General features: G+C 34.5%; 1 protein-coding gene and 1 long non-coding RNA gene across 3 annotated transcripts in view; both read right to left on the reverse strand.

The window, feature by feature from the left end:
* The window catches only part of NALF1 (NALCN channel auxiliary factor 1), a 444,524-nt gene that overhangs the window by 162,818 nt on the left and 268,845 nt on the right, over positions 1–12,861 (reverse strand). The window lies entirely within an intron of this gene.
* Positions 1–12,861, reverse strand: part of LOC146768742 (uncharacterized) — a 190,657-nt gene that overhangs the window by 98,694 nt on the left and 79,102 nt on the right. For both annotated transcript variants that reach the window (XR_014949405.1, XR_014949404.1), the window contains exon 1: positions 1–12,861. This exon is cut by the window's left edge; it is cut by the window's right edge and continues 79,102 nt beyond it. This is a non-coding gene — a long non-coding RNA (uncharacterized LOC146768742).

Genomic DNA, 12,861 nt, shown 5'->3' on the forward strand with positions numbered 1-12,861 from the left:
TTTGAAACTTAGTGGTTAAAGGGACCAGTAAAAGAGGTGGGGTTTGATTTTCAGCCTGTCATTTAACATTGTTACTTCTACTTCAGATCTTGGCATTCATGGATCCTGAAGTGACCTGATTTTCCCTTGCATCATATAGAAAAGCTATGACCATATTTAATGTATGGGAGCTAAGTTTGACAACACATGTCATCAAGGCTTCCAGGGTGGATTCTGTCTAGAGTATTACATGAGAGCCTTGCAGTGGGTTAAATCTGTTAATCAGCTTTTCTCTGTAAGAACCAAAGCTTTGTTTTATCAGGTGCTGGGGGATGCCCAGTTCTAACTTGAACATAGTGCTGTGAGACAGAGACAGGCGTATATAATCCATGGAAGGCAGAAGAGTCTTTCAAAATATTACAGCTATGTGACTGGAGGCAAATAAAAGAGGTCGGAGCTCTGTATCACCTCTTCCTGTTGGTAAAATGAATGTAGTGATAGTTCATTTATTTTGGCCCTCTTTTGTCTGCTTATAATTCAAGTAAAAAAATTATATATAATGTCAAACTATCACTAAGACCAACCTAAAGATGTATAATTGACCTAGAAATGTCAGAGATTTATTTCTAAACAACACAGCTCATTGATATGCTTAGCTTTCCAAAAGCTGATATACAAAGCAGAAGGATCACCATATAACTGAGATTTATTCAAGATGTTTACCCTTCATTTCAAGTGTGTTCTGTAGCTGGAAACTGAGACCATCAGGAATGTTTTGTGGCAGAGTTTTTTGGGGGTTTTTTGCATCCCTTATCACACCCAATTCTGCCATTTCTTGGAATGTGTTAGTCATGTTGTTAAAGCAATACACTACTGAAGGACTTAAGCACTGCGGTCATTATCACAGACTATATAATTTTGAATAAAATCTTTAAGTTCTTTTGTCTTGCTTTTCTTTCCCAAGACATTGTACTCAGTTGTGCGACAATTCAGCCACAGGCCATTTGGGGGAATGAAGTTAGCACATTATAGCTAATTTCCAGATGGACCAAACAATGGCAGCTGCAGCATCTGGTTTTGGCCAAAAGCCTAGAGTGTGAATGTAACCCACTCAGTATTTCATGCACAGTCAATATCTCTTATCTCCTGATTACAATACACTGACTTGGAGTGGTTTTTAGAGTGAGTTACTGCTAACAAATGACAGAAACAGAAAATCCTTACACACTCCTTCTTCTAATATTTAACTGCATATTGAAAAAAATTAATCAGTGTAGTTGAAAACCTAATATTAATAATAAAGGAGAATATCATATTGGTGACAGAGGTTCTACTGTGACTGCAGCAAAAATTGTAATCTGAGATCAGCTCTGAGCTATGCAACAGCTGTGCACATCTGTAATTATGTGAATTTATCAGCAATGGAAGGAGAAAAATACTGCTACAATCAATAAGCGCCCTTTCATTCATTCATTCATTCATTCATTCATTCATTCATTCATTCATTCATTCATTTTTCTGGAATTATGAAGCGTCCTTCAGTTTTGGACCAGAATATTATTTCACTGAACTAGTACTCTACCAAGAAGTCTGGTTCAATGAGTACAACCAATTCCTGGAGCATATTCAGAGAGCACAGATATTCTGTTGGAATAGATTTCACCAAAGAGATATTTTAGGTATATTACTGTGCTATTTCAGTTCTGTGTTTACAAAGAGTTAGATAAATTACCTTTAAGTGTTCAAAAGATATGGACGAAAGACTCATTATTAAAAAAAAAAAAAAAAATGGACAAATCTTGATTTGACCACTCAATCACATCTTTGAGCATTTACCAATCCATACCATTTACCAATACCATCTCAAATGGAACTTCTTTTGGGGAAGTACATTACTAATCACAAAAATCTTTGAGCAATTTTTAAGAATACTCCTGATATCTACTTGAAGTGTGTAGGGAAGCAGAGGCTATTTTTAAGAAATACTCATCATTCATTAAAGTGCAAACTGGTATTGTAGGAAGTCTGCCTTTAATTGTTCTATACCACATTGTTCAACTCAGAAATGTATTAATGTATGGATGCAAGCTATTCCATTGCACACAGGCCTTTTTTCAATATTGATGACAATAAAAATTTAATAATTATCAAAAGAAAAAAGAGAAGAAACAACAGCATTTATCGGTCTGTCAGTGACAAAAGGAAGAGTAGGAAAAATGTGGGCGCCCTCTGGAAGGAAATGGGAGACCTGCTTATCTAGCACATGGAGAAAGCTAATGTACTCAATTTTTGGCTTCAGCCTGAACCAGCAAATCACAAAAACCAAGGGCAAGGTCTAGGAAAAACAAAGAACTGCACACTGTAGGAAAAGATCAGTTTTGGGTCTATCTTAGGAAGCTGAAGATGTGCAAGTCCACAGGACTGGTGGATGAAGGGACTGTCCCTAACCATCATATATGAGAAATCATGGCTGTCTGGTGAATGTATGACTGACAGCTCTCATTATTCATGGCTTCAGTTTATAAATTAGCAAAAATTATACTTAAGCCCCGAGTTTCAGGGTTGTTAGACTAAATTGAAGACACAGAATATTGATGCCTTTTACCAATTCAGTAGTTCCTTTCTAAAAGATGCTAATGCATGTGTAGAAATTTGATATGGAAAATGAGCTAAATTTTAATGAGTATAAATTCACATTTTTTAAGGTACTTACCAAGTGTTGAGAATATGAAGAATCTTTGTAGATTAAGTAGCTATTTCATAATTACCCACTAGAATTTTTTTCTTCTATTTAATATGAATTTCTAGCAATGACTACTATTGATGATAGATTAAATGGTACATTGATTTCACCTAATGCAGTTACCATAAAAAATCATGAATCCAAAAATATTGAAATAAGGACATAATAATTTGAAATTAAGTCATAAACATCTATAAGCATAACATATGAACTGTAATTATGCTTAGTGTTTCATTAGCCTTATGATAATTGTGCCAGTGTAACTTTGGGGTTTTACATAAAATACATATTTGATCACAAAAATTCTGATCTCTTAATGTATAACAATTAATCCAGCCTTTTACTATATAGTATGCATATTAGGCAATCACACTTGAAAACATAAACATTTCAGAAACATGAAGTGCCCAGATATTTTAAGCACTATGCTTTATTTTGGAAGCTCCAACATGCTGGAAGCCCCAACAGCCAAACATTGATGCGCCACTGAAAGAGTATAAAACACATAATGCAAGTAACTTGTCTCTTATGTTGAAAATGTCATGACTATCAAATAGAAGTCAATTTGAGATTGCTTAAGCTCTCTTTATTATAACATAGCTGAAACTATAGCACAGCTCATATTATAGCAGCTACCCTAAATATGTGTAAATCATATTTATGATTTACAAGTGTTACACTTAAAAACTATCTGTTTCAAGACTACTGAATATTGTTATATCAGATAAGAAAATCTTATATAGGGTTTTCAACTATTTTTTTCAGCTAGTTGAGGATTAAACAAGGCATCATGAACTCCACTTTTCCTTGGAGGTACTGATCATTATTTTTTCAGCAATGAGTTCTTTTCTTGCTTGGTTTTGGCGAGGTGTTTCGTTCTGCCTGCATACCTGTAAACCAATTTAATTGACAGACCCACACTTCCCTAGCTCTGTAAAGTAGACTGTATAATAGTTTTTCCTTCCTACTGCAGAGAAAAAAATATTGAAAAAAGTATTCTTCTCAAGTATACTTTGCCCTAGAGGAAAATTTGCAAATATATTCAATGACTCTGTTTATCACTTTTCCTATGCACATGGAAAACAATGTGATTTTTCTTCCAAATTTCTTTTCCATTTTTTTTCTTATGTAAGTGGAAAAATTGTTCTTATGTGAGAAATAGAAGCACTACTGAAGCTGAGACAGTAAAACTAAATAAAAAATCCTGCACACATTAGTGGAGATTAACAGTAAAGAGTGGTTAAATTTTGCTCTTTTTAAGACAAACACTAATAAAGAGTCAATCACTGTTTAGAAAATGCAGTTGCATTAGTATATCAAGTTACTAGCTGCAAAACAATATATTAGAAAGCAGTTAATTCAAATTTTCTTTGAAAAATAAGCTTTTCTGTGAAAAATAAGAGATTGTTTACATTTGCAATGCACTTTCATATGAAATGTGACATCAATAATGGCAAATGCAGTTAGAGATATTATATTAAACAAAATCAATTTTGAAGGCTGCATATAAAAATCATATTTTATCTGATTTCCTCTTTCATTGAAAAGACCAGTGCTCTTCACTTTCTAAGAATGTTCAGCATTTGCTCAATATTTTGTATCAGTTGAGGAAAAACAGCTGCTTTGAGAACCTGAAGTGAACCTAAGTGAAAACCAGAGTCTCCTTATAAAGACACGCTTGTTTATAAATACATCAGCATAGACCAATCTCAACAACATTGAGATGGATCCTCAGTTCACATATACTGCCATAAATTGTTCAGAGGCAGCACAGATTGCTATTGGTGTAAGAAAAAAATGGGGGAATAAAGGAACTTTACACTGATTATATGGCATAAAAACAAAAGGCAGCTTAGCCTACTAATGTCAGAGAAATTACTATTGTTTAAAGAACCAGGCAAAGAAGGGGAAAAAGAACATAGAGCTGCAGTAGAGAAAAATAAAACCTAAAACCAGCCAAAGCTGAAATCAGATTGGACAACAAGGATGAGTATTCAGCTGCAAAAAATATACTATAAAATTGTATAGAACAGGATTAATGATAAAGTCATTGAGAATCCAGAATATTAAATAGCTCTAGGGTAAATATAACTGATGATTACTAGAGATAGAATATCTGGATGGGAATATTTAAATTGTTTGCAAATATGTTTACTGTATTTGCCCAGGATAATCCTTGAAGTTCTGCCTACATAAAATTAAATCTAAATATTCAGTTGCCATAACAACATAATGTATTAGGTCTCTAGTTTATTTTTGATCATTTGACCACAGGATTTTTTGCTAGGATCTTTGAGACTTAAGACTTCAATGTTTCTCAGTATTATTCAAGAAAAGTCTCCACATATTTATTTAATTTTCCCAATTCTTTATAGTTTTTCTTCTTAGAGGAGCAAGACAGGCTTAAAGAAGGCTAATACTTAAATAACAAAACCAGAAGAAAATATTGTGATTTTCTTGGTAAAATCACAGAAGGTCTCAGAAAATAAAACTAGATAGATATATTTAATTTTTTAAAATGTTATTGACAGTATTAGATGACACCACTGCTATCCATCTGCCACCATCCCACCCCTGAATTATACTATCTACTTAAGAGCCCTACTCTTAAATATGTTTTTTAAGTATAGTACTGCCTGTATCATTTTTCGAATTGCCACCCTTTCACAGAGTTCTGTGCTCTGAAGGCTGCATTTTAGTTCCTGCATAGTAAAACCAAACTCGTGTTTAAAAAATGCTAAGCTAAATACATCCTCCTGACAATCTAGACAATTTTTGCCAAATGGAGAAGATATCCCTTTTAATGTGTCTGTTCCCAGGGAAAAACCCAAAATGAGGAAAATATAACAGCTGCATATTTCTGTCTGTGCCTCCTGTCTACTGAAAGCTAGATCAGAACTCCACATTTGTCCCAAAAAAGAGGAAAACCTTCTACATCAGTGTGGCTAAATTTGTATTAGCATGTCCAGAGTAATGGGAAATAGAATTTCTTTACAAAGGCTAGGGCTAAAATTGATCAGTTGTTAATGGTAGAAGCAGGTATACCAGCTGCCCACAGACTACTCATGAATACATGATTATACAGTTACTTGTTAAACAGTTCACTCAGAAGGGGTCTTAACTTTCCACTGCTTCATCAAGCACCTACTTACTGAACGATCAGTATTTGAATAGTCATAAATTTACATTCAAAGAGTATATTCTGTCTTTTGGCATAGTCCAATTTATCTTCTGACCCATGCTCTTGTTATGTATATTAGATACCAAAGTAAACCATATACAAGTAGATGTAACTGTAGCAGACTTAGGAAGGCCATGAAAAATATAATTGCCAAAGTTGCCAGTGGGACTAGACTAAGACATGTAGGTAAAGGTTGATTTTAACAAAAAAAATACAACAAAACAAAATAAAGTATGTATTCATTGAATGAGTGTGAAAACACATTCAATGAAGAGATAGAGGGAAAACCTAAAAATAACTAATGAAAGAAAATAACTAACTCAGTATTTGGGTAAAGGGTTCTATGTCAGTTCTCAAAGTTTGTCATATTTTGTTATCTTTTTCAGTTTTATGTTTTTACCTGTCATATTTCCTTGTTAGCTGATTCATACAATGATTTTTCATTCTTATCTCTTGCTCTTAAGTTATAATAAAATTGGTAAAATACCAGCGTAGAAAAGGTTCACATTCACCAAATAACCAAACATTATTAGATGCTGAATCAGATACTGAGTAATGTACTCTTTCAAAAGCATTACCTAAGCTTAAGTGGAAAATTGCATATGATTGAAATTTCTGAGCTAACATTAACCTCAGGATGTTCATATGGTTCAGCCCTGTGCCCCCTAGAAAGGGCTTTTTCAAATCTTACAAGCAGTAAAACCATTAGTACAGCTCACATACTTAGCCATAATATATCCTTAGCTGTTCTGCAGATTGTTTTATTATGCTCATCATGTGAAACAGATGCACCTTAAAAGATGCAAAGAATATGAACATTAAATAATAAAGAAAAAGGGGAATAATTAATATTTAATACCTGGAGAGAAATTTCTCATTAGCTAGTTTGAAAAAGCTAATAATTTATTCATGATTTTCCAGGTAAAGTTTCCCATTAAAACATGTGAGGCAAACTTTGCAATACATTTTTCCATTTGGGGGATTGTCCATAATTATTTTCAATTCATCTTATTATGTTACATAAAAGGACTAGAAAAAACTAGTAGTGCTTAAGAGAAGATTCTGGCATTATAAAGGAAAACAGACAAAAAAACATAAAAATTTTTCCTGTCAAGAGGGTTTTGTGTAAATTTATTAGCTGTTGTAGTGCAAAATGAAATCATGAACCTATAAAATACAGTAAAAACTTCAATTTTGTGTGTGAGGAGCTTAGATAATTCTATCATAATGCTGTGTAAAACTCTACAAACATTAATCATAAATTAATAATTTGTAGCATGCATTTAAATAACAAACAAAAAAAGAGACTTATCTATCGTTTAATTAAAGATTTTTTTTTTTTTGGGATGACATAGGGTAAAAGTGAATTGCTAGGGTGGTCAAGTGGATGGAAAGGCACAATATTCAGTGATGGTGGCCAGGGAGGACAGGGGAGGGAAGTGACAACTGAGCTCAGATCAGAATCTGAGAAGCAAAGAAAAACCTATTTTACTCCTATATTCAACATTAAGACAAATTCCAAAAAATTTGAAGGCAGTGACAAAAGAATTAGTTTTTAATTTCTGAGGATAGTGGCAAAGGTATTAGTTTTTTAGTGCTGTTGTTTAAATGTTTATTTAGCTGTCAAGGGCTCTGAAATGATATTGCCTCTGAAAAAGAGAAAGCTGACCAAAACCATTTATGGGAGGATAAATTGGCAATACATGTTTCCATGCTAATGCTTCTGAAAACCAACTACATATGTATGAAATATGATCATGTCACCATTAGAATTGCACAAAGTTTTATATTATTTTCATCTAGAGGAACTAGAAAGCAACCCTGCACCAAAAAATTTCTACATGCCAGATGATACAGGAGGAAAGGATTCTCCACTCTCTAATATTCTCTGGCAGTAGAGAATAATCCTTTGCTGCCTTATGAGAAAAGGGAATTCACTACATTTCATAACAACAAAATTTATTATTCAGAACATTTTTACAAAATCATTACCTTTAAGTTAACAATTAAATAAGAGGAGGCACAAAACAAGTAAATTACTTTTTCTTAGATCTCTGGATTTGAAGTTACTTATTTTGTGTAATAAAAACACGTAGAGAGGATTTTTTCATAATATCTGGATTAAAGAAGAGATGGGAACAGAAACCAAACTCAATTCTAATATTTCTATGTGCCCTGCTTTGTAAGATGCAGTCTGTGGGACTTGAATTTTTGACTTCACAATAGCGTGCTCAGAGGACTGATCACCAGACTTATTTGTTTTCTCTAATGAAACATGGCTATGAACTCTCCAAAATGAGAAAAAAAACCATAGAACCCAGATCTCTTATTTCTTAGACAAGTGTCTCAAGAGTTTTATCAGAGCCTGATAGTTTCATCTCTCATTTCTACTTTATATTCAAAGATTAAATCCTATCCCTGTCTTTTAAACATAATTAAAGTAAACCTTAGGAAAGGATCTCAGGAGCATTTCCCTCCTAAAAACATTTTCTCAGATAGCAAGAAGCATGATGAGGACATGAGTTCAGTGCCATCCCTCTTGTTAATGCTTTTCAGTTGACTAACTTCCTGAATCCCTCTGCTCAGCTAACCTATTAGAACAAGAGTTCTAGTAGATTAACTTTATCATAGAATCAGAGAATGGTTTGGGTTGGAAGGGACATTAAAGTTTTAGTTCCATCCCCTCTGCCATGGACAGGGACACCTTCCTCTAGACCAGGTTGATCAGAGCTCCATCCAGCCTGGCATTGAACACTTCCAGGGATGGGATTCCACAACTTCTCGGACAGCCTGCTCTGGTGCCTCATCACCTTCACAGTGAATAACTTCTTAGTATCTAACCTAAATCTCTTCCTGTTTGAAATAACTCCCCTTGTCCTGTCACTACATGCTCTTGTAAAAAGTCCATCTCTCTCTTCCTTTGTGGGGTCCCTTCAGGTACTGGATGGACACAATTTGGCACCCTGAATCCTTCTCTTTTCCAGGCTGAACAAATCCAATTCTATTAGACTTATCTAACAGGAGAGGTGCTCCATTCCATTCACCAATCATCTTGGTGGCCTCTTCTGACTTCAACAGAGGAGTTGATGGACTCCTCCTCAGGAAGTTGTCCTGAAGAGGACAATTCCTCTTCAACAGGTTGATGTCCTCCCTGCACAGGGACCCCTAAAACCTTTTAACAACACAAACTTAACTCCTAACCTCCTTTGGCAAACATAATGAGGGAAGGTGGTGATCAGGTTGGAATGGTTTCTCCATCCCTCAGGCACTTCAGATTCTAATACATCAATTTTACTGACCTTCCATAAATATAGGGGTTTTTACCATTTTAATCATCTAGCCTTTTTACTTTTCAACAGTTCTTACTGGTTATTTTGCATCTATATATACGACTTATACTTTTAACTAGAACTGTAGAGATAACTCTATATATTTTATATTCTAAAAGTTTTAATTTTGCAAAATCGAAGCACACCAAGCTCAAAATTTGGTTTGTTTCCCTTTCTTTCTTTCTTTTTTTTTTTTTTTTTTTTTTACTTTCATTCCTAGCTCTCTTATATCAGCAGAAGAACTTGTTTAACATTAGAAACATGATTTCCAAATGCAAAAATTGTGCAGGTCAGTCCCTAGTATAACTTATTTAACAAGTCATTATTTTATCCTGACTCTAAATGACAATCTATTTCTGTAAGTATTTGCCTAATGATTTCTGTTAGGGATTATCAGTCCCCTTTTCCCTTAAGCATTCAGCTGGAGTTCTCAAGGGCCATAGTATTGATATTCTATAGCTGTGAAAAGCAGAGACAAGCAATTATTCAAGTACAAAATTTAATGATACTCAGGTGGATATGCAACCACAACTTGATTTACCCATTATATTACAGATCTGCATGCTGTATCTTCCATGCTTTAGAAAACAATGTTTTAGGGTTTTTGCTCAATTTAATTAAAATTATATTTTTTACTGCTTGCACCAAAAAATCTTCGTCACTTTCTCAGTGTACCTCTCATCTATAGAGTATTGTGCTACTTTAAATCCTGTGCTACTTTCTCATCTAGTGCCCTCAGAGACTTAGAATGTGCTTGATTATTTAAACCATTAGCAATTTTTCAGCACTGCTTAGGGATGGTTTTATTTTAAACTGACAAATTGCCTATCAGTTGGCATCAGTGCTAAAAACAAAACCAAAATGCTTTCATTTATCTTCATAAAATGAATAAATAAATGAATAAATGTAGAATTCAGAAGTTAACAGCAATTAAGTTGAGCTTTGTTTAGATGAATGTTTTCTGATTGCAGCAAAGAGGTAATACCAACATTTGGAATTTTATGAAGGGTAGAAAGTCACTTTGGTTTTTGTTATGGAAAGTACACACATGTAGACAATTTATAAGGCATTCAGTTTGAGGGGGACCTATTGTGTTTCAAGGCTGCCTAAAATTTGAGATTTCTTCTTCTTGAATAATAAGTCTTATTTTTGTAAACTGAGTGGATTTAAAGTATATTTGCTTAACCCCACTGTTAAAAAAATGCAGCTATAAATGAGAAGATCATGAGTGAAAAAGGGTAAGGATGGATGGCACCTGGGACTATTAGCCTTGGTATCTACTCACACACCATACAGTTATATCCCTCAAGCAATACCTATGGGCATTCAGTCACCTCAAGTTGAAGGCAAAGCACTGAGGGTTATTTTGGCTGTCAGCTTTAAATAACATCCAACTCCCCACTCCCTTTCTGTTTAGCATATGCTTCAAAAACAAGGAGAATCACACTGTTGCAAAAAATGTTATGCTGTAGTGATGGGCGCAGTGACCTTTTTAGCGTGTCACATCCTGCAGAAAGGTATCAGTGGTGATAGATTAGATTGTATTTTCCTTTCTGATTGTACCACTCTATGCAGGAGCCCTTTTCTTACAATTGCTGAGATTGCCTGGGAAATTGGTTTCCCGCTTACAAGCAGTCTTTTGATTTTTTATTTCTAATAATCAGATATATATTGGAGTTTATACTTCATGTGCTGCTCTGTAGGTTCCTGGAATTACCAAGCATTTTGCTGATTGTGTATCTATTGGCACCTGTTATGCAAGATACACTTTTGGACACTGGATTATTACACGCACCATTATTATATATAAAAGCACAGGCTTTCCCCCATCATTTACCACTAATTTTATCTGGCACAGTGTGTTTGCTAGGGGCTCTAGTTTTCCAGGAAGGCTTTGGACAGAACATAATGTTAAACACAGAAACCTCAATTTATGAGGAAAATATTTCAAAGTATTGAAATCCTTCTTGGAGTGCAGAAAATTCTAGATTTCATATTACAGATGACTGTCTATGCTTATTTTATATGTCAATACTTTTATATTTCCAGAGTTTCTCAACCTGAGGAAATCCTTTACCCAACTAATAATATCCACTTGAATAAAAAAACCTTGATGTAAAAAGTCTGTTTAAATATTTCAGAGATTCCATAAGAACACAAATTAAAGGGAACATAGAGTTTATTTCCTCTAATAGTATAAGAGAATTCTGGAGTTTGATAGCTCTTAAAGATTGTCACAGATCTTTTTTCATCAGCTCCTTTTCCTGTTTGCTGTCAGGGCATAGTCCTGAGCAACCTGGCCTGCCATTATCCTTACTTGAGACAGGGAGTGGACCAGAACTCAGAAAACATCTCTGTCCCTACTGCCACAGCACAAAAAAAAACCTGGCATTTTTACTAGTACATTTGCTTGGTGTTTTAATAATTACAAGCTGCTCATCTATAATGCTCTCAGCAGAAACAGAGAATTCTTAGAGGTAGAACATTTTAGCTGTACTGAATGCATTCCCTTTTAACATTCCAGCAGTGTCCCAAAAAGGCTTAGCGAAGTGGTTAGAGATCACCAGTCAGCCCCTGACAGCACTACACCCTACAGGGAGGTTCCTGTGCATTTGGCTGTCTTCTTCCCCCATCCTTCCCTATTATATATTAGTGTATAATATCATAATAAATAGGCACTGTTGAGTTGAATATGGGAGATCCAGCTTTGCTGTAGCACAATATATTTCATTGAACTTGCTCTTCCACTTTCCACATTTTCACCAGGTGAAACATGCTCCCTGCACAGCTTATCAATAACAATCTTATTTCAGCAAGAAATTATTCCTCAGATACAAATAATCTTACCTAGGATGTACCCCTATGAAAAGTTTCTTTTCCAAGTAGATGATATCTTTCTTTCTCCATATATTCTATTTTTTCCCTATGATGTGATATTTGATTTTTCTACAACAAATTGATATTATCTTTAAGAAAAGAAAATAAGCATATGTCATAGGACTCACTCTTCTTCTTTCTGTGAGATATCAAAACTATCTGAAGCAATTGTGGCAATATTTCATCTGACTTCTTCAGAGCTTGCTGTGATGCATTTCATCCAAACCTATGCTCATATTACAATCTAGTCAGCTTTTCTTTCACATTTCTGCTTCAAATGTCACTTTTTTTTTTTTCCTTTAACTATTAGATTGCATACCACTAAATTGAGAAATAGCCTTAATCAGGACATTTCCCTAGGAATGGAATTAAACCTAATGATACTTATCAGCAAGACTTGCAGCTTAATTGGGATGGTAATTTGCTTAACTGGGATGCCTGTAGGTTATTTACTGTAATCAGTTAAGGACATCTGATCCTTATTTTCCCAAGAAGGTTATCAAAATTGTTAGCTCTAGAAAGATGTTGTAATTATATCTATGTAATATTTCAAGAGTGATACCCTCATATGAATTCAGCTGTTTGCAGCCGCTTGTGTCTTTATTCATCCAATAAGCTATAGCACAGATATCCTCCTTTCAGGCACAGGGGCCAAGGAAGTGACATCCTAAGTGTTCCCTAACCCCTAGGGCAGAATGTAGCAGTTCATGTTATGAATTAACTGGGAACTCACTTATTCATCATAGCAAAAT

This window comes from Lonchura striata, chromosome 1, assembly GCF_050655825.1.
Source record: "Lonchura striata isolate lonStrDom1 chromosome 1, ASM5065582v1, whole genome shotgun sequence".
NCBI classification, from domain to species: domain Eukaryota; kingdom Metazoa; phylum Chordata; class Aves; order Passeriformes; family Estrildidae; genus Lonchura; species Lonchura striata.